This window comes from Triturus cristatus, chromosome 7 (genome assembly GCF_964204655.1).
Source record: "Triturus cristatus chromosome 7, aTriCri1.1, whole genome shotgun sequence".
NCBI classification, from domain to species: Eukaryota; Metazoa; Chordata; class Amphibia; order Caudata; family Salamandridae; genus Triturus; species Triturus cristatus.
The window spans coordinates 1634443367-1634465828 of record NC_140590.1 but is presented as its reverse complement, the minus strand read 5'-3'; positions in this window follow the sequence as shown (position 1 = coordinate 1634465828).

The window sequence follows — 22462 nt, the reverse complement described above, 5'->3', positions numbered from 1 at the left end:
TGAAGCCATTTTTGCCAAAAATGTTTGAACTAAGTGTAAACTTAGTCAAAAAAAGTTCTTCTCAGCAGAGATATGCTCCTCCAAAGAAGGTCTAAGAAGAATGATTGAAATGTGTGGGGTCTTTCAATAGTTAGAATAGGAAGTCTAATGAACCAATCAAATCTCTTTTTTTCAGGTCACATGTAATCCGCGCACCGTGCGCATAGGCAGCATGCACCGAGAGCGAATTTGCAAAATTGCATTTAAAAGCAATATAGGATGATTAAAAGTAAAAATATATTAACTTTATGAGTAAATTAGATTATGTCTTCCCTTAATATTTACATGAAATACATATATATATGTTTTTTGACAATTAAAATATTTCGCGGGATTCACGCACCCACCGCGTCAACCACGTACATGACGTTTCGTGGAAGCGCGCGATCGTCACGCAACGTATTTCGTACGTGTCGCGTATGCGCTTGGAGTCGCGTACCGGTCGCATAGCAATCGCGCACGAAAGACGCACACCGTACACGGATCCTACACTACAATCGTAAAATGGCGACTATGTTCCGCGCAGGGATCAAGAAAGGTACGCATTGGGTGCACGACTCCAAAAAATAATTGAAAAAAAAATAATAACAAAGTATTAAAAATATAGTTTAAATAATATTTTTAAAAATTATAAAAAAAATAGAGTGAAAAAAAATTTACAAATATTTTTTTCAAAATGTCATTAAAAACATGTAATATTTATTAATTTGTTATTAAAATATGTAAAAAAAACTTTAAAAAATGGTGAAAAACAGTATAAAAAACATAAATAAAGGAATTGATACACTGAAAAATAAAGATTTAGAAATCCTATGAAAATCATTAAAAATCAAATGTTAGAGATAAGTTATAGATAGAAATTAGCATTTAAAAAACCTTTGAAATTCACTTAAAAGACATAGGTTTCAGGTATGTTATAGTTAGGAATTTTTTTTTTTTTTTTTTTTTTTTTTTCTTGTTTTTTGTCCTCATCTCACCTTTAAACCTAGGCAGATTTTACAAGCCGAAAATTAAGAACCTGGGCGCCCTTCGACTCACTGCCTTAGTCGCTGCCCCCTTGGGCTTCCCCACGCTGTTGAGGATAGGTGTAATCATTGGACCAGGATTCAGCCTTCATGGCACTAGCGATTAATCAGTTGCAAGCGACCTCCCCACGCTAATAGGGGGGACCAGATGTTTCCGTCTACTTCTGTCTTGTCTTCCTGATTCAAACAAGCCATATTCAGCGCGGCTTTTACCCAGTCTTCTCTATTGGGAGGAGTCGGATCCTTCCACCTTAGGCATATCTCTCTCCTAGCCAAAATAATTAGATATAATAGTAATCCCTTTTCTAATTGGGACAGTGCTTCCTTTATAGAGTCGTTTGAACCAAAGAGTACAAGGTTGACATCAACTTCCAATTCTATATCAAAAATGAGAGTCAAAATATCCCCCACATTCCTCCAAAATGAACACAATTCTTTACATTCAAAAAACATATGTGTATCATCCGCTTTGTCATATTTACATCTGGGGCAATGTGGAGTCGGGACCGGGGCAAACCTAGCAATTCTGGCGGGGGTATAATAAAGCCAGTTCAGCACAAAAAAATGATTTTTTTTCAGCCTAGCAGGCCTTATGTATCTATAGAGTAACTTAAAGGAAGATTCATAACGTGCTTCAAAGGGGTGGACTTGAAGGAGAGGGCTCCACACCGATGCTTGGGACGGGATCTCTCTATCCTCCGCCTCAAGCAGATTTATATACCATTGGGATATTTCTTTTTTCCTTACGTGAGGGTCCTGAAATAGATGTTCCATGTCCCAATTCCCTTTGATTTCACTCACTTCTGCCTCATACCATGATCTTAACTGAAGGTATTTGAACCTCGAAAGGGTGGAGCCAATCTTGGCCTCTAGCAGCTCCCATGAGAGTACCCCCTCTGAGTCCACCAGGTCGGACCATCTCCCCAAACCCGCCTTTCTTATAGGGATAGCAAGGCCGTCCTTCAGACACTCTGGGGTCCCTGGTGAATCCCAAATTGGTGCAAAGTGGGAGTAATAGCCTATACCCAGAGTTCGCCTTATTTTATACCAGTTTGATAAAGCAGTTTTTAAAACTTTAAGGCGTACACGTTTAAAGAATCTGGGGGCCCCGAATTTATACAGAAACCCACTTTGTCCAAAGTCCCCCTCAGCTGAAATCATTTCCACCAATAGCCTGCCCCATCTAGATTCTACCGGGGTTGTTAATAGCATCCTAGTGCCCTTGAACTGGAATGCAACTAGATACCAATTAATATCTGGTAGGGCCAGGCCACCCTTCAGAAGCTTTCTTCTTAGTTTTTTCCACGAAAGTCTTGCACTCTTCTGCGCCCATATGAAGCTTCCTATTTTGCCCTGAATTTTACTGATACTTTTTGGTGGAAAAGTGAGGGGGATCGTATTGAAGAGGTAGGTCAATTTTGGAAGAACTGACATCTTTACTAGGTTTACTCTTCCATGTATCGTCATAGGAAGGTTCTTCCACCTAGCAAAGAGATAATCTATGTCTTTTTCAATTTTGGCTATATTTAGGAGAGGTATTTTCTTCAGGTCTTTCACTATTTTAATTCTGAGATATTTAAACTCCCCACTCTCAGAGCCTAAGCTATATGTAGTATTCCAACACATAATTTCTGTTTTATCCGGATTTGCTGAGTATCCTGACAATGCACCGAACTCTTGCAGCAATATCTCAATCCGGGGAATCGCTATATTGGGGTCACTGGTGTAAATAATAATATCATCGGCGTAGAGTGCAATTTTACTTTCATAATCCTGTGATACAAATGGACTTATATCTTTGTCGTTCCTAATTATTTGCGCCAAAGGTTCAATATATATATTGAACAGGAGAGGGGACAAAGGACATCCCTGCCTTGTTCCTCTCCTTATTTCAAAGCTGGGGATCAGGGAACCATTTAGTAGAATTTTCGCCGATGCCCCAGCATAACAATTTTTTAAAGTCTGGATAAATATCGGGCCTATACCTGCTGTCTCTAACGCTCCCCATAGGAAGTTCCAACATACTCGATCAAAGGCCTTAGCGGCATCTAAGGCCACTACCGCCAAGGGGTCACCTCTGATCTCTGCCAAATCTATATTCCCAATCAGAATTTGGGTTTGCTCCTGGATAAATCTCCCGACCATAAAACCCTTCTGATCTATATTTATTAGATTTGGTGCCAGTTTTGCCAATCTCTCTGCTAAAATGCCCACAAAGATTTTATAGTCGGCATTCAGCAGAGAGATTGGACGATAAGAATCTGCCGCCAGAGGATTCTTTCCTGGTTTCAATATTAAAACTATTATGGCTTCTTTCCATGATCTGGGGACCACCCCGGAGGTACTATAAACTGCATTAAAGAGTGTATGGAGAATTGGGAGGAGTTCTTCTACTAACAATTTATAGACCTCATTAGGGAGAGAATCGAGACCTGCCGCTTTCTTATTTTTTGCCCTCTTGATTTGGGCTCTTATCTCGTCAATAGAGATAGGTGCTTCTAAGTGGCCTTTGGCGGCTTCTGTTAACATAGGTAAGGACCTATCCTTTAACCATGCGCAGATTGATTCAGCGGAGGGAGTAATGTCTTCACTATACAACTTTGAGAAAAGAGACCGAAGACATTCCTGCATTTCTACTTGTGTGCTAGATTTAGTACCACTACTGTCTATAATAAGTTCATTTATATCGTTTTTTGCCCGATCTAATCTAGCTTTCCAGGCCAGTAGTGCTCCGGCTCTTTCCCCATATTCAAAATTCTCCATATTCCGTACACGCCACTGGGCCTTACATTTCTCATCTAAAAAAATCCTGAGATTCTGTCGAGCGTCCTCAGGTTCTTTCTCTAACTTATCCATATCCCTAATCCTCTCAGGGTTAATACAGTTCCTTTCTTTTTCAAGGGCAGATATTCTTAGCTCTAATGACTGTAATTCCCGGATTTTATTTTTATTTTTGATTCCAATTTGACTACCCAGCACCCCTCTCAGATATGCTTTATATGCCTCCCAAACCTGGTCAATTGGGGCAGAATCAATATTAAAAACAAAAAATTCAGTTGTAGCCTCTTCAGCTGCCTGGATGATCCCTGGATCTGAGAGAAATACTCTATTCAGGGTCCACCTTGATTGCGGGCGTGTGTTACTCATGGAATATTGCAAAAGTAAGGGTGCATGGTCTGAAAGATGACTCGGAAGGATGGAGATATTAAGGACCCTGTCCAGGGCCTCCTTATTTATCAGTACATAATCTATCCTGGCCGAATGACGATACTTTTTACTATAAAAGGTAAAACCCTGAACACTCCCCATCTTGGATCTCCAAACATCCACCATATTGATATTTAATAGGAGGCTTTTCATAACCCTTCGAGATCTTGGAGTGCCGATAGTATGACTCTGATTAGACCTATCCTTAACCGGGTCCAACCGCACATTAAAGTCACCTCCGACGATCAAAGGAGGGGGTACTGAAATAAGATTATCCTGTAGTTTGACCAGAAAAGGGGGATCATCCACGTTGGGACCATAAAAGGAAGAACAAGTCAATTTTTCCCCTCCGAAGTCCAACTGGGCTATAATCCATCTTCCTGTTTGATCTGTTAAGACTGATTTTATTTCACAGGACATTCCCCTCTTAACCAAGATTGCTACCCCGCGGCAGTTCACTGATTGTTGGGAGTGGCAGAAAGATTGTATCCATGGGAGTTTGGAAAAAATACTCTTAGACTCTTCTTGGTTGAGATGAGTTTCCTGTAGTAAACAGACCTGGACTGGTAGCATCTCTAAGTACTTAAAAATCAATCTTTGCCTCCTCGGACATCTTAAACCATTTATATTCCATGAGATGACTTGAATCTTACTACCTCCCTTTTCTTTTATCATTCCGGAGTTGATTCATTACTTAACAGACAGCATTTACAATTTATTCTATATACTCGGTGAATTGAGGATTTTTCATTTTTTTCCTTTTTTTCATTTTTCCTGTTTTTCCTGCCACCCGGTGCTCCCCTCTTCCCACCACCTCCCAGGACCCTCCCCTTCCACCCTTCGTGACCGCCTACCTCCCTTACTCCCTGAGGAACCCTACCTTCCAAAAGGCAAATGCCTATTCGGGCTAATTTCCTCTCCGGGCTACCTATTTGATTAACTTAGCAGGTTGACTTAACTGAGGGACCTCACGGACCTCACAAACCTCCCTGTTTGTCCTGCTGAATTTTTGCAATTAAGGTGTCAACTTCTTGCGATGAACGTATCATATGCATATGGTTGTTCCACATCACCCTCAGTGTAGCTGGAAACCTCAATTGGGCCTTAGCCCCCAATCCATTCAGTTCTGGGAGTCTTTTTCCCAATTCCCATTGTCTTTCCGCTGTTATATGGGAAATATCAGATCTTATAAAGAAGGAGAAGGGGGCTTGTTCTGAGAATGGCGAGGGGATGGCACCTTCTTTTAAAGCGGCGGATAGGATCAGTTCTTTCACAGAGTAAGATAAGAAGTTAACCAAAATTTTCCGGGGTTTTAACCGACCGGGATTTCTTTTAAATGGATCCCTGTGCACTCTCTGGATTTCATAACTTAAATCTATACCAGTATGGTCTTTCAAAACGGTGCGCTTCAATAGGGAGATCAAAAAGTTCTTGATATCATCTCCTTCCATTGCCTCAGGCACATTCAAAATTTTCAAATTATTTCTCCTTGAGTGGTTTTCTAACCTCTCCAGATCGTCTTTGAGATCTTTATTCTGGATGGATATTTTCTCCAGTTTTGCTGCCGTGGCCTCCATTGTGTTCTTGATCTTTGGGATCTCCTCCTCAATTACATCTATCCTTGCGGTTGCAAGTTCCAATTTCTGGGCCAGCAACTCGCAAGATGACTGGATAGCAGCCTGATTCGCCTCAGAGATCAAGAATCTATTCGCCAAATCCGCTTGGTTAGCCTCTGAGACTGTGAACCTATTTGCCATTTCATCCTTCAGTGCTAAAAGGATGTCGGCCAACGAATGCGTGCTTGTAACTGGACCGGTCTTGATATCCATATGGAGGGGTGGAGACCCTTTAGGAGACTGGGTAGTGGAACAGCCCGTATCCTCAGATTGCCCTTTTGGCTTTTCCTTATTTTGACTCTCCGTTAATGCCTCTAATAGTTCTTGATTATCCATTCCTTGCTCTCCTTCCCGACCTTTAGCTAACTGCGTTCCCTGTACCTGCTCTTCCTCATTCTGCGAATTCAAAATGGAGTATCTGTTGTCCAAGGTAATAGCAGGATGTACTTCTAAATGTGCATCTGAGTTTACTGAGTCTCCTGACGCCGATAAAGTATTTTCACTATTCATACTGTTCTGCTCAGAGTTGATAGCCTCTAATCTTTGCCCTTTCTTCTCTTTCGTGGGAAGGGGGGAAGGAGAGCTAGTAGGTGGATGTAATATAGTGGACTCTAATGATGATACTTTTTTGGAGCCACTACAAATTTGTGTCTGAGGTCGGGGATTCGCTTTTGCAGAAGCTTGAGACATGACCTGGTAGTAAGATTTTAAAGAGGGGGTGGTTCTTATCTTGATACCCGCAGGCTTCTTTTCTTTTAATTTCAACTTGCCCCGTTGGGGTTTTGGAAAATAAGCGGATATCTCTGAGGCCTCTGAGGGTCTTTCCTGCTTAAACTGCTTCCCTTTCCTATCCGAAATACTTATCTCGGCCACAGGGGGGGGTATCTGCTGCGTAAAAATTGAGTGAGTAATTAATTTGTTGGAGTCCAGATGTGCCGCCCTGGCCCTTAATGAATATCTGGTTAGTTTAGGGGGGGAAGCACCCTCCTGCACAGGGATCCTATTCTCCATACATTCGGGGGGAAACTGAACCAATATTACCCCCTCTGTATTCCTCGACGTATGATTTTTATAGGCGATAGTATTAGCAATAGTATTAGCGAGTAATGGCTCACCCCTGACTGAGTCCGAAACAGTCTCCCCCGTACTCAGGGATAATCCTCCCACCAACGAGAAAATCAACCTAGGTGTTACCACAGGAGGCACAGCTCTCACTCTCAGAATCTCCGCGGCATTCCCCCACCTCCAGCTTGGGCGTTCAGCAGCTCCGAGTTCACCCCTCCCCGCCGGAATTCCGTGCACGATCCAGCCTCCACAACAGCTGAACCAACCGCAGGAATCAGGAAATCGGAGAGAATCTGTCCGTGCTGGGACTGCTGCCGCCGATATCTTCGTTGTTGAGGAGGGCTTCGGTGAGTACAGAAAAGGATTCTGGAGACAGACCATAATTCACGGACAAACAGGGTAGCATTAGCACCTCACTTTCACCTCAGGATCAGCCATTAGCACCGGTAGCACGGAGCCCGGAGAGGAGCGCCCGCGGCCGTTCAAACAGCGGCCGCCATGTTCCTCGCGCCGTAGAGTTATAGTTAGGAATTAGCATTTAAAAAACCTTTGTAATTCACTGAAAAAAACATAGGTTTCAGGCATGTTATAGTTAGGAATTAGCATTTAAAAAACCTTAGAAATTCACTGAAAAAAACATAGGTTTCAGGGGCGTTATAGTTAGCTGGACATTTCCCTCATACAAAACCATTGAAATTTCCCGGTTATAGCTAGTTCAGCTAACTATAACTCGCGCCCCCGCAATGCACTGCTGATGACGTCACATATTACATCACTGATGACATGGTCAGTGACATCACTCATGACATCACTGATGACATCTCAAATGACATCACTGATGACATCACTGATGACGTCATCCATGTGATAATTTGATGCATCTTCTCACACCCTAATATAACCTTTGATACACCCACTCTAAATTACATACTGCCATTCTCAAAACTATAGACACTCCAACACCAATAAGTACATACCCACTCACAGAGTCTTAGGTCTACACACCCATCCACTCACTCACCTGTACAGTCACTCATACTTATGGTCACTCAGTACAGGACTATCATATGCACTCATTCACCAATATAGACACTCACACACCGCTACTTATCCATAGAGGTACTCACACACGTACTCAGTAATGCAAATAATTAATCACACTACCATTTAATCACCTATACAGTTATACACACACAAGCCCAATTACTCATACAAATACTAGCACATTCTTACGCTCTTATAGAATCAATGATACAAGCACACACTCATCCATACAGCCACTCTCACGATCACACACTCTCACTTATAGCCATTTCTGTAGTCCAACACACATATATACTGCCGTTCACATATGTACTAAATCACACATGTACTAATGAAATATAGATTCACTCACTAACACAACCATACACACACTCACCTACCCATACAGTCCATCACAGATCTAGGCTTGAAACCATGCACCCAGTGAATCACCCACTCACATATCTATGCACAGAGTCACACATACCCCACCCACACAAACACTCAGGCACCCATACAGATACTCAGACAACCAATCTATAACCCATATAGACAAACATGTAGCAATTTGCAAACCCATACAGCCACTTACACACCAGCAGACAGACGGATACAGACATTCACACAGTTTACTCACTAACCCATGCATTCAGTAAGATATGTTTAATCACTCACTTATAGAGTCAGTCACGCACCAACAAAGTCATCCATTCATACACTTATACACCCACTCATTCTTCAATATGCCTTTCCCTATATATTATAAACATATTTAAACTTTACAGAAACACACAGTCACTGGATGATGTCATCGGTGATGTCGTCAGTGATGTCATTTGAGATGTCATCAGTGATGTCATCAGTGATGTCACTGACCATGTCATGAGTGATGTAATATGTAACGTCATCAGCAGTGCATTGCGGGGGCGCGAGTTATAGTTAGCTGAACTAACTATAACGGGGGAATTTCAATGGTTTTGTACGAGGGAAATGTCCAGCTAACTATAACGCCCCTGAAACCTATGGTTTTTACAATGATATTTATATATATATATATATATATATAGATAGATATAGATACACATAGATAGATAGATATATGTGGGTATGTATGTATGAATGTATGTATGTATGTATATATTTGCGGCCGGCCCGGTCGCGGAACAGCACCGCCGCATTATCAGCGCAGATCCTTGGTTGCCTGTAGTGGGCAACTTTGTGTGGAGCAGGAGGAGATTGTTCACACTGGGGAGAGCAGCTCTGAATGGACCCTAATTTAAGTGAATTTTACGGCGTGGTGGCTACAGCCCACATGGGTGTTATGGCAGGACTTCAAATTCCAGGATGCTGTGCAAACTTCCAGGATGCTGTGCAAACTCACCTGATGTTAATGATTGAAATGGAAATAAAAGAGGGTAAAATGCTGGAAGTCCTAAATGGTTGCCATTACGCCGCAGCTCACCTTTGATAAAGGGCATACGCCCGAAACGCGTCAGGATTGGCTGTGGAGGTCCGTGAGGAGACTTCCCTTGATCTTCACTTATCTCCTGTGGGTGCGTTCCAACCGGGGGCAACTCTCTTTCTTTTCATGTATATATATATATATTACCTACTGGCGGTCGCCAGTAGGTAGATATAGTTAGGACCTATTTTCCACAGGAAATCCGCAACATTCTATTTGGAATAACTTTGGCGCCGATTGATGAATCTTCGCAAAATTTTACAAACTTTTGGCCAGCTCCAGTCCACTCCTATCCTGAAAGTTTCACGGTGATTCATCAAACGGGGGCCGAGAAAAAAGGGGGGTCCCAAAACGCGTTTTCCCCATGCAATTTCCCATAGGACCTTTAGCCGCAACTACAGCCCGAACTGCTGAACGGAATTACACCAAATTTGGCAAAGAGGTAGTCCTTAGTTCAGACTCGTGCCTTTTGCTTAAATGGTGTAAATCCGTTCAGTAGTTCCTGAGAAAATGACATTTAAAAGTACATTATTATCTATGGCCTCGGAGGATCCGCGCACCCTATGCGCACTCAGCGCGCACCCTGCCGTGCATGAGCTGTATTCTAATTGGCTGTCAACACTCCAAATCAGGAAGTGTTGGCAGGAAGCGGGCTCCCGCGCTGAATATGGTAATTTGCCCCCGGGAGCCAAATTCCGGGGGGGGGGGGCATATTGAAAAATTAAGTGTGGGGGGGTCCCAATCCCCCCCACACTGCCCCGGGACCGCCACCCCCGGGACCCTAACATAATATCGGCGGGGGGCTCACGGCCCCCCTGCAGCTCCGGGAACCGCCGCCCCCGGGGCTTCTTTCAAATGGGTTGGGGGGGCTCTCAGGCCCCCATAGCCCCGGGGACTGCCACCTCCCGGGGATTCAATACATTTGGTGTGGGGGGGCTCTCAGGCCCCCCCAGGGACTGCCACCCCCGGGGCAACTTCACAATGTGGGAGGGGGCCGTGCAGCCCGCCTCCTGGAGCCTTGTATAGGCCCCTGCAGTGTCCCGGGGTGCCCACCCCCGGGACACTGCTGTTTGCAATGGCAGGGCGGGAGCCTCCAGGCTCCCACCCTGCCATTGCAAACTGCTTTGCTTCATTGAAGCGAGAGCAGGGAAACCTGCTCTTGCTTCAATGAAGCAAAGCAGATTGCTTTTCCATATGGGGAGCAGCATGTTAGCTGCTCCCCATGTGGAAAAGCAATGCCGGCTCCCGTAGGAGGCGGGGAGCTGGCGGGACCATGGGGGATTGGGGACCCCCCACGGTCCCCAACGGTGAGGGCCAGCCCCGGGGGATGGGGTCCCCGGGGCTACCAGTGGTCGGGGAGGGGGGCCACGTGGCCCCCCTCCCCAATTAACAGAAAAAAAGTTTTTAAAAAAAATGGCCGGCCCCGGGGATGGGGTCCCCGGGGCCTTGAAGTGGCCTGAGCAGGGGGGCTATGCAGCCCCCCTCCAAAATAGAAAAATATTTTTAAAAATTGGCCATGCCCTGGGGGATGGGGTCCCCGGGGCAGGAATTGGCCACGGGAAGGGGCTGCCTTCCCGATTTAAAAAAAAAAAAAAATTGGGGGCAGGCCCTGGGGGATGGGGTCCCCAGGGCCAATACATTAGAAAAAGAAGGGGGGCTACACAGCCACCCTTCTAAAATAATAAATAAATAAAAAAGGCGGGATCGGGTCGGAGGCCACGCCCCCTCCTTGCACCACTCTGCAAACGCGCCCCCTGGTGCGTTTGCAGAGGGGGAACTAATTCCCCTTGAAAACTGGGGGTCCCTGTAGTAACCTCCAGCATGCGCCAGGGGGCTGCGTTGCAGAGAGGTGTAATGAGGCCACGCCCCTTTTTACACCTCTCTGCAACGCAGCTCGGTGGCGCTTGCTGGAGGTACCTGGTGGGCTAGTTGGCCGCCAGGGGACCACAGGATTCAAGGGGACTTAATCCCCCAACTTAAAACGCGCCACGGGGCGTGTTTGCACAGTGGTGAAGGTAGGGGGCAGGGCCTGAGGTGATATGTGTGCAAACACGCCCTGTGGCGCGTTTTAAGTTGGGGAATTCATTCCTCTTCAATCCAGAGGTCCCCTAGGGTACAACTAGCCACCAGGTACCTCCACTAAGTGCCACGGAGCTGCGTTGGAGAGTGTTGTAAAAAGGGGCATGGCCTCTGAACACCTCTCTGCAACGCAGCTCCCTGGCGCATACTGGAGTTCCCCAGTGGGATAGTTGGCCACCAGGGGTCCTCAGGATTCAAGGGGACTTAATCCCCCAACTTAAAACACGCCACGGGGCGCGTTTGCACTGTGGTGAAGGTAGGGGGCGGGGCATGAGGTGATATGTGTGCAAACACGCCCTGTGGCACGTTTTAAGTTGGGGAATTAATTCCTCTTCAATCCAGAGGTCCCCTAGGGGCCAACTAGCCCACCAGGTACCTCCAGTAAGCACCACGGAGCTGCGTTGCAGAGTGTTGTAAAAAGGGGCATGGCCTCATTACACCTCTCTGCAATGCAGCTCCCTGGCGCATACTGGAGGTACCTGGTGGGCTAGTTGGCCCCAGGGAACCACCGGATTGAAGAGGAATTAATTCCCCAACTTAAAATTCCTTCACCATTGTACAAATATTCCTCTAAAAGCAGCTGATCTACGAATTCCGATTTACTCACCTGTTATCAGGAGAGAACCCAGTGCTGCATCTTTTAGCCCAACACTGACCCTGGAAAGTAATTCTAAGCGTACTTACCAGTAACTTGCATTTCATTCCATAGGAATCCATTGTGTGGTTTTCACCAGAAAAGTTTCTGTGTCCAATTTTGAAACGTATAAATATTCCTCTAAAATTAGCCGAACTACGAATTCCGATTTACTCACCTGGTATCAGGAGAGAACCCAGTGCTGCATCTTTTAGCCCAATACTGACCTTGGAAAGTAATTCTAAGCGTACTTACCAGTAACTTGTATTTCCTTCCATAGGAATCCATTGTGTGGTTTTCAACAGAAAAGTTTCTAAGTGTCCATTTTTGAAACGTACAAATATTCCTCTAAAATCAGTAGAACTACGAATTCCGATTTACTCACCTGTTATCAGGAGAGAATCCAGTGCTGCATCTTTTAGCCCAGCACTGACCCTAAAAAGTAATTCTAAGCGTACTTACCAGTAACTTGTATTTCCTTCCATAGGAATCCATTGTGTGATTTTCAGCAGAAAAGTTTCTAAGTGTCCATTTTTTAAACGTACAAATATTCCTCTAAAATCAGCCGAACTACGAATTCCGATTTACTCACCTGTTATCCGGAGAGAACCCAGGGCTGCATCTTTTAGCCCAGCACTGACCCTGAAAAGTAATTCTAAGCGTAATTACCAGTAACTTGTATTTCCTTCCATAGGAATCCATTGTGTGGTTTTCAGCAGAAAAGTTTCTAAGTGTCTATTTTCACAAACTAAAAATATTCCTAAAAAATCGTCTGTATGACTTAAACAACAATCTTTCAACTGTTTACAGGACATTCACCAGTGCTGGATCCAGGATCGACTACTGAGTAAGAAAAAGTAACAATAACACTACTTACCTGCTAAGTGAATTTTCTGCCATAGGATTCTATGTGAAAACATTTCTAAATTTCAACTTTTAAAATACAATAATATTCCTTAAAAATCACTACAGTAACCAAAACGCTTTAACTCAACTGTTTACAGGAGATGTCCAAGGACTGAATCTAGGATCCAGTCCTGTGGTTAGAAAAGTAATCCATAAAGTAACTAATTGCATTTGACTAGAAATTCACATTGAGCTCAATGTTGCATTGTGTTTGAAATTGTGTTGCCCATTGCAACAACTGTAACTACTGTACTTAAAAATATAAAATATTTAAACTAAAGTAATTCATTCTGAGAAATTATATTTTGTATTGTAATGTATATTGTAATTATAATGTAATTAAAAAAAAATATCTGAAAATAAATAGTTTAAAAATGTAGTAAATCAGTATCAAAAAAATCAGTATAACAATTAATACATTAAAAATTGTCATTTACAAAACCTTTGAAATTCACTGAAAAAACCATAGGTTTCAGGCCTGATATAGTTAGGAATTAGGATTTAAAAAACCTTTGAAATTCACTGAAAAAACCATAGGTTTCGGGCCTGATATAGTTAGGAATTAGCATTTAAAAAACCTTTGAAATTCACTGAAAAAACCATAGGTTTCAGGCCTGATATAGTTAGGAATTAGCATTTAAAAAACCTTAGAAATTCACTGAAAAAACAATAGGTTTTAGGGGTGTTATAGTTAGCTGGACTTTTCACTCGAACAAAACCATTGAAATTCCTCCGATATAGTTAATTGTACTAACTACATCTCGCCCGCCCGCAATCCACTGCTGATGATGTCACATATTACATAATTCATGACGGTCAATCAATCAATCAATCAATCAAGGAAATGTATAGAGCGCACTACCTACCCGTAGGGTCTCGGGGCGCTTGGGGGGGGGGGGGGGGTGCCGCTACTGCTCGAACAGCCAGGTCTTGAGCTTCTTCCTGAAGGAGAGGTGGTCTTGGGTCAGGCGCAGGTCGGCCGGGAGGGAGTTCCAGGTCTTGGCGGCCAGGTAGGAGAAGGACCTTCCTCCAGCAGTGGTTCTGCGGATGCGTGGGACGGTGGCGAGGGCGTGGCTGGCGGATCGGAGGTGGCGTCTGGGAGCGTAGAAGTTGATTTGGTTGTTGAGGTAGCTCGGGCCTTGGTCGTGGAGAGCTTTGTGTGCGTGGGTAAGGAGGCGGAAGGTGATTCTCTTGTTGATCGGGAGCCAGTGCAGGTCTCTAAGGTGTCCGGAGATGTGGCTGTGACGTGGGATGTCGAGGATGAGTCTGGCTGAGGCGTTCTGGATGCGCTGGAGTCTCTTCTGGATCTTGGCAGTGGTTCCGGCGTAGAGTGCGTTGCCGTAGTCCAGTCGGCTGGTGACGAGGGCCTGGGTGACGGTCTTCCTGGTCTCCGTGGGGATCCACCAGAAGATCTTCCGAAGCATGCGCAGGATGTTGAAGCACGATGAGGAGACGGCGTTGACTTGCCTGGTCATGGAGAGGGAGGAGTCCAGGATGAAACCCAGGTTGCGTGCGTGGTCTGTCGGTTTGGGTGCGGTGCCCAGGGCGGGGGGCCACCAGGAGTCGTCCCAGGCGGAGGGCGTGGAGCCCAGGATGAGGACCTCCGTCTTATCTGAGTTCAGCTTCAGGCGGCTCGTCGACATCCACTCGGCTACCTCTCTCATCCCTTTATGCAGGTTGGCTCTGGCGGCGGCGGGGTCGTCGTTGGTCAGGGAGAGGATCAGCTGGGTGTCGTCGGCGTAGGAGATTATGTTGAGGTTGTGTTGGCGTGCGATGGCCGCGAGAGGGCTCATGTAGATGTTGGAGAGAGTCGGGCTCAGTGAGGATCCCTGAGGGACGCCGCAGATGACTTCGGTGGCCTCTGACTTGTACGGTGGTAGGCGGACTCTTTGTGTTCTTCCGTTGAGAAAGGAGACGATCCATTCCAGCGCCTTCTCCTGGATTCCGACGTTGCTGAGGCGCTGTACTAGGGTGCGGTGGCAGACCGTGTCGAAAGCCGCGGAGAGGTCTAGGAGGATGAGGGCCGCTGTTTCCCCGTTGTCCATCAGGGCTCGGATGTCGTCAGTGGCGGCGATGAGGGCGGTCTCGGTGCTGTGGTTGGCACGGAATCCGGACTGTGATGGGTCGAGGGATCCATTCGTCTCGAGGAAGGCGGCCAGCTGTTTGTTGACGGTTTTCTCGATGACTTTGGCTGGAAACGGTAGTAGAGAGATGGGGCGGTAGTTCTTGAGTTCGGTGGGGTCTGCTGTGGGTTTCTTGAGTAGAGCGCTGAGTTCGGCGTGCTTCCAGCTCTCGGGGAAGGTGGCGGTGTCGAATGAGGTGTTGATGATGTCCCGCAGGTGGGGAGCGATGACAGCGTCGGCTTTGTTGAAGACGTGGTGAGGGCAGGGGTCGGTCGGAGATCCGGAGTGGACGGAGTTCATCGTGTGGACGGTGTCTTCGGTGTTGACCGGGGTCCAGGCGCGGAGGATGGTGGTGGGTGGCGTTGCTGCGGTCGTGGCGTGGGTCGGATGGGTGCTGAAGCTGTTGTGTATGTCCGCGATCTTGTTGTGGAAGTAGGAGGCGAGGGAGTTGCAGAGGTCTTGCGAAGGGGTGATGTCGTTGCTTCCGGCGTTGGGGTTGGAGAGCTCTTTCACGATGTTGAAGAGTTCCTTGCAGTTGTGAGCGTTGTTGTCCAGTCGGTTCTTGAAAGCCGTCTTCTTGGCGATGCGGATCAGTTGGTGGTGTTTCCGGGTGGCAAGCCTGAGGGTGGTCCTGTTGTCCGGCGTGGGTTCCCTTCTCCAGGCTTTCTCGAGGGCGCGGCAGTACTTCTTGGAGCTCTTGAGTTCGTCGGTGAACCAAGGGGCTCTCTTGCTGCCGGGTCTGCTGGGCGGGGTCCTCAGTGGGGCGAGTTCGTCCGCGCAGTCGCTGATCCACTTCTTGAGGTTGTCGGCGGCCTGGCTGGGGTTCGCTGAGCTGGCCGGAGGGTGCTGGCTCAGGGAGGCGGCGAGCTGGTCGGCTGTGATCTTGTTCCAGCTTCTTCGGGCAGCCTGTTGCTGGTGGTGGTGGATCGTCGTTCTTCTGAAGGTGAAGTGGATGCATCTGTGATCCGTCCAGTGGAGTTCTGTGGCATGGCTGAAGACGATGTCTTTGCTGGATGAGAAGATGGCGTCGAGTGTGTGTCCGGCGAGGTGGGTGGGGGTGGACACCAGCTGCTTGAGTCCAAGGTTGGCGAGGTTGTCGAGCAGGGTGCTGGTGTTGCAGTCGTTGTTGTTCTCCAGGTGGAAGTTGAAGTCCCCCAGGAGGATGTAGTCGGCGGAGGGGAGGGCGTGCGGGCTGACGAAGTCGGCGATGTCCTCGCTGAATTGAGTTCGTGGTCCCGGAGGTCGGTAGATCAGGGTGCCTCTGAGGGTGGTCTTCGGGTCGGTGTGGATCTGGAAGTGCAGGTGTTCGGCGGAGGGTGGGGAGTTGTCGGTGCTGGTCGTGATGCGGATGGTGTTCTTGTGGATGATGGCGATGCCTCCTCCCACCTGGTTGGCGTTGCGATCCTTCCGGGTGATCTTGTATCCTTCTGGGATGGCGATGGCGATGTCGGGCGTTGAGGAGGCGTTCATCCAGGTCTCCGTGATGAAGGCGACGTCGGGGGCTGTGGTGTCGATGAGGTTCCAGAGTTCGATGGCGTGTCTGTGGACGGAGCGGGTGTTGAGCAGGATGCACTTGAGGTGGTTGCTGCTGGTGTTCGGCATGGCAGGTGCTGGTGTCGGGCAGGTCCGGATGCAGGTGAACTTGCAGGCGTGGCAGCTGAAGGGCCCGTGGGTGTGCTTCGGAGTAGCTCGGTAGCATCCCTGGGTTCCGCCGGTGTTGAATGCGATGAGGGTGGCGGCGTTGTATGTCAGGCGGGTCGGTCGGGGTCCTCGGGGGCCAGGGGTCCTGGCACTGGGCGCGGTCCAGGCGCGGACGGGCGTAGACGGGCTTGCCTTTGGCACGCCTTCGGCGCACAATCGGCGCGCCCGCTGCGCGTGATCGCTGCGCGTTCGCACGGTCGCCATATATGGCGAAGTGCGCGGGTGGGCGGGGCAGCTGGGAGGCGGGAGCGGGGAGGGATACAGAAGGCAAAAAGGGGCGGGGCTTAGCGGCGGTGGCGGGAAGCGGGGAGCGGGGAGGGAACAGAGGGACGGAATATGACAAAGCTGGCACTTAAGGAAAAAGACGAAAACACACAGAAAAATGCAAACAGAACACAATATGGTAGACAGACGACAGCAGGGCACAGGAGCAACCACGGACCTCGGGCTCGAGGGAGGGGGCGTGGTCAAGCGGCAGCAGCCGGGCAGCGAGGCACAAGCGGAAGGGGCACACGCAGCAGCTGGTGGCCGTGCGGCGCGGGGGTGTCCCACAAGTAGGTCACACTCACCTGCGTCGCACGGTCGCCATATATGGCCAAGTGCGCGGGTGGGTGGGGCAGCTGGGAGGCGGGAGTGGGGAGGGATACAGAAGGCAAAAAGGGGCGGGGCTTAGCGGCGGTGGCGGGAAGCGGGGAGCGGGGAGGGAACAGAGGGACGGAATATGACAAAGCTGGCACTTAAGGAAAAAGACGAAAACACACAGAAAAATGCAAACAGAACACAATATGGTAGACAGACGACAGCAGGGCACAGGAGCAACCACGGACCTCGGGCTCGAGGGAGGGGGCGTGGTCAAGCGGCAGCAGCCGGGCAGCGAGGCACAAGCGGAAGGGGCACACGCAGCAGCTGGTGGCCGTGCGGCGCGGGGGTGTCCCACAAGTAGGTCACACTCACCTGCGTCGCACGGTCGCCATATATGGCCAAGTGCGCGGGTGGGTGGGGCAGCTGGGAGGCGGGAGTGGGGAGGGATACAGAAGGCAAAAAGGGGCGGGGCTTAGCGGCGGTGGCGGGAAGCGGGGAGCGGGGAGGGAACAGAGGGACGGAATATGACAAAGCTGGCACTTAAGGAAAAAGACGAAAACACACAGAAAAATGCAAACAGAACACAATATGGTAGACAGACGACAGCAGGGCACAGGAGCAACCACGGACCTCGGGCTCGAGGGAGGGGGCGTGGTCAAGCGGCAGCAGCCGGGCAGCGAGGCACAAGCGGAAGGGGCACACGCAGCAGCTGGTGGCCGTGCGGCGCGGGGGTGTCCCACAAGTAGGTCATGACATCTCAAATGACATCACTGATGACAACCAGTGTTGTTCCATGGCAAACGGCGATATCCCCGCTATCGCTGAAATATTTATCGCCTAAGCGCTAAGCGTTGTTAATACAGTGCTAACATGGCAATAAGTTCCAGCGATAGCCGGTGATAGGAAAATGCGTGCTAAGCGCGGTCAGCAAAAATTATCGCTGCCGCTTGATAATATGCCCCTTGGTTTGTATATATATATATAGGTTTGGGTGGGTTCTCCACTCTCAACAAGGAGTCTTGGTTAGGGTGAGTCTCAATGACCCGGAGGGCATACCACAAGAATATTGGATAATTTCATTAGTATTGGATTTTTAGATGACATGTCAAAATGTCAATGCTTTTTTCAAACATTTCATGCGGGGAAGAACCCCAACTCAACCCCCATACATGAAGGCAGGCTCACTCCCTCGGTCCAATTCAAGATATCTTTTTAACTTCCACCAATTCTAACTGTACCAGCGTGGGCAGAAGTGATAGAAGTGAATGGGGGGGCAGGCGGGAGGAAAGAAATGGAGCCCAATTCTCTCTTTGTGAAATAAAATGCATTGTCACTGTAAGCTTTTAATCCAACCTTCATAATGATGTTGACAATAAAGTGATGACAATGTTGTGGATGTCCTTCTACTTATTTATTCAAAATTCAGTATTGGTGTAAACAAAGCATGTCCGCTTGTGCAATGCCCACTCCAGATTCAGTGTGACTGATACTCTTAAACCATTTAAATATGAACTATGGCAGATGAGTGTCATTTTGGCTGTAGTAGTCGTGCTAATGTTATCCTGCTCATTTAAGAGCGTATCCTATTAGCATCCACGCCATGAGAATGTACTTAGATTCCACAGGCAGAATGATTTGCTGTTTCCTATTTTATAATATTTTCACCCAAGGGTGTTATTAGTTTTATGATTGTGTTACTGTTAGTATGATTGTTTATAGCAAAGTTTTTACTATGCATAATTTGCATATTTTTATTGGCTGTGTGAAAGTTTTACTCATTATATGTATAGATTGATATGCTATTCAGCGTGAACTATGAATTTATAATGCTTGGCATACTGTGTTTATGTAGACGTTGAAATTACATGTGCATATGTTCTGTTGGGAACTGTCAACTGTTTATATTGTGCGTTTAAGTTCTTTGACCGAAATAAAGTCTTTTTAATTGAATTGAATTAGATATGCATTCAATTGTGGTGTGAATGTGCTGTATGTGTATTTGCGATTGGCATTGATGCCCTGTAGTCTGTACAGTTAGTTCTAGGGTCGTGCATGAGGAACACGATGCCACTGTTTTCTTTCTTTCTGTGCTCTTTAGAAGACATCTCCTTTTAGCTAGATGAAACCGAATGAGCTTTTCTGCGCCTCCGCCACAGTTGAGAAGAAAAGTGTTTTATTATGTAAACAGCTTATGTGCTAAGCCTCTTTGAGAGGAGCATTTCAATGCCGGGAATTATCACAGAACCACTGCAGACTGTGACTGAGATGGAGCCCTGCTGACTCCAACCTCTATCCTGCTAAGGTGGATAACCTGTACACTGTGACCGGCTTCCTGACACCTGAGGCCAAGGTGATCTGACAAAACGATGCTATTGCTATGCTCTGTTTAGTGATATCATAAACGATGTCTGTTTAGTATAGTGTAGACATATAGGAGTATGCAAACATTACTAACAATTAACATGGTAGAATTGCTACCATTCTAACAATGCTGATTACAATAACATGTCTCATCTTTCTAATAAGCGCAGCTCATGCCTTTTATGCAAGAATTTTGAGCATTTTAATAAATGTTTGAAAATACATTTTTGTATCTTTCTTGTGTTTACCTTGAGTGTGCAAGAGTGATGAACTAAAAGGTTAAATCTGTTTGCCCGATTCCTTGAGAATCAGAGTGTCATGTTCGAGGTTACCAACAACATCTAGACCCTGGTTAGTTTAGGGGTTGGATATAGTGCTGTGATCTAGCTGAAAACATACCAACACGTACTGAGTGTATATGTGGACCAAGTTACTATACAGTGACGTTTGTGTAGTCCTGCTATATGTGTAGGAATCGTAAAACACAAGAAAATGCAGGATAAAGCTGGCATTTGAAAATACATAATATTATATATTATAAATATATATATATATATTCACGGAAAAAACAAAGGTTAAAGGGCAAAGATTCTATGTAGTAGGTACTAAATATTGTATGCAGCCTTGAATGTTTTGAGGGAATCGTCTCAGCATCACAATTTCTACGTTGGACAAAAGACTATGGGCCCGATGTAGTTAAAACCGACATACCGAGTTGTTAATAGTGAATTTTACCGCATCGCTATTAAGAACTCGGTATTTCCAATGTAGATAAAAAAACGCTAAAAGTTAGCGATTCGTAAAAAAACGCTAATAGAAATACCGATTTCTCATTACCGAATCGGTATTACCGATTCCATGATACCGATTCGGTAATTAGCAAATCTGGTATTTCAAAAAATTGCAAATTTGTGCTTCACCCAATCCTGTGCTTCCTGATGACCTCACAACCAGGAAGTGGTGACACCCATGCAGCTGCACTGATCCTGAAGCTGTTGGAGAGGCAGGGAGTAAGAGCAAAAGCACAGGAGCTGCACAGCTACCACCTAGCTGAAACACAACAACAGAACCATGGACTCACAGGAGAAGGGGAAGGATGCTGGAGAAAGAAAGCGCAAACACAAGTTCAGTGAGAGGGAGTTGGAGGTCCTTATAGAGGAGGTGGTGAAGGATCACAACCAGCTCTTTGGTAAGAAATCACTGCACGTCCCTGAAGCAAAAAAAAGGAGGATTTGGCTGGTGATCCAGCAGAAAATCAATGCAATTGGCGTCACCCATCGCTCAACAGAGGACCTCAAGAAGCGATGGTATGAAATCCAGAAACGTGCCAAGGAGAGCGTGGCTGACCAGCTGAAACAAGCCAGGAAGACAGGTGGGGGGACATCAACAGCACCTGCACCGACTGCATTAGAACAAATGGTGGAGTCCACCCTCCAGCCGGAGAGAGTCAGAGGCATCGGAGACGTGGACAGTTCAGCCACAGGGTTCCAACAGACAAGGTAAGATGCATGCACAGCATGCTTTGCCCCCTCCCTAACCCCAATCCCCCTGCAAGAATCCCACTCCAGACCATGTTTTGCCTAAAATCAGCAATGCATCATGGGAGATGTAGTCCCTATAAACTAATAGCATATTAGTCAGTCCACAAAAAGCATATGCATGTTACACTAATCAATAGATAAGCAAGCGGGGGACAGGCAGCTAGATTGGCAGTCATTAAATTTATTTGAAGGCAAATGCTGCCAGACAAGTGAGTAAAAGTACATTCTGTATCCACCGGTGAAACATCGCGCAAGGCTGCAGAAGGGGAGACAGGAGAGGCTTTCAGGGAGCAAAACACACTGGAGGAGGATGTCCTATCACCTACTGATGCCACACCACCATCACCACCATCACCACCACCATCATCACCACCACGTGCCAGGAGGTATACATTTGGTAGCCTCCAGGTGATGGAGGGTACAGAGGATGAGAGCCAGAGAGCACAACAGACCCCGCAGGATGATATACAGGCATCTGTAACACAGTCCCCCATGGAGGTTGGCAACACAGGTGCACGTAGACGCCGACAAAGGGCACACAGTCCTGAGGCAGAAGAGTCCAGTGACTTCTCTGGTCTGGAGGGGCAGATGCTTAAAGTGCAGCGCCTGCAAGGAAAAACAATGAGGGCAATGCAACGCCAGATGGTGGCAAACAATAGATACATCAATGACATGAAGGAGACCATATACTGCCTCAAAAACACCGTGGCAGAGGGCATGAAGGAGATGTCTATGTCTGATGCTGTGAGGCTGTTATGCAGCAAGATTGATAGTGACCGTGGTGCAAGGCGCAGGGACAGATAGAGACTGGAAGGGCACACTAAGGCAGTTAACAGGCTGGGCAATGCCACCCATGTCCTCAACAGGCTCTCAGTGGCCATGAAAATGGAGATGGCCAAGTGCAGCCGTGAAATCACTCAGGGGTTGGTAACAGTCACCAGTGCTTTGGAGGTGCTTCAGACCAACCAAATTGCTGCCAAAGGATCGGGGGATTGGGCTGAGAGTGAGAAGGCAACAAGCCGCAGCAGCATCACGCCCCCATTACAGGAAAACAGGAGGCGCATTGGTAGGCACGGTTCAGCTGTAGGACACAGCACT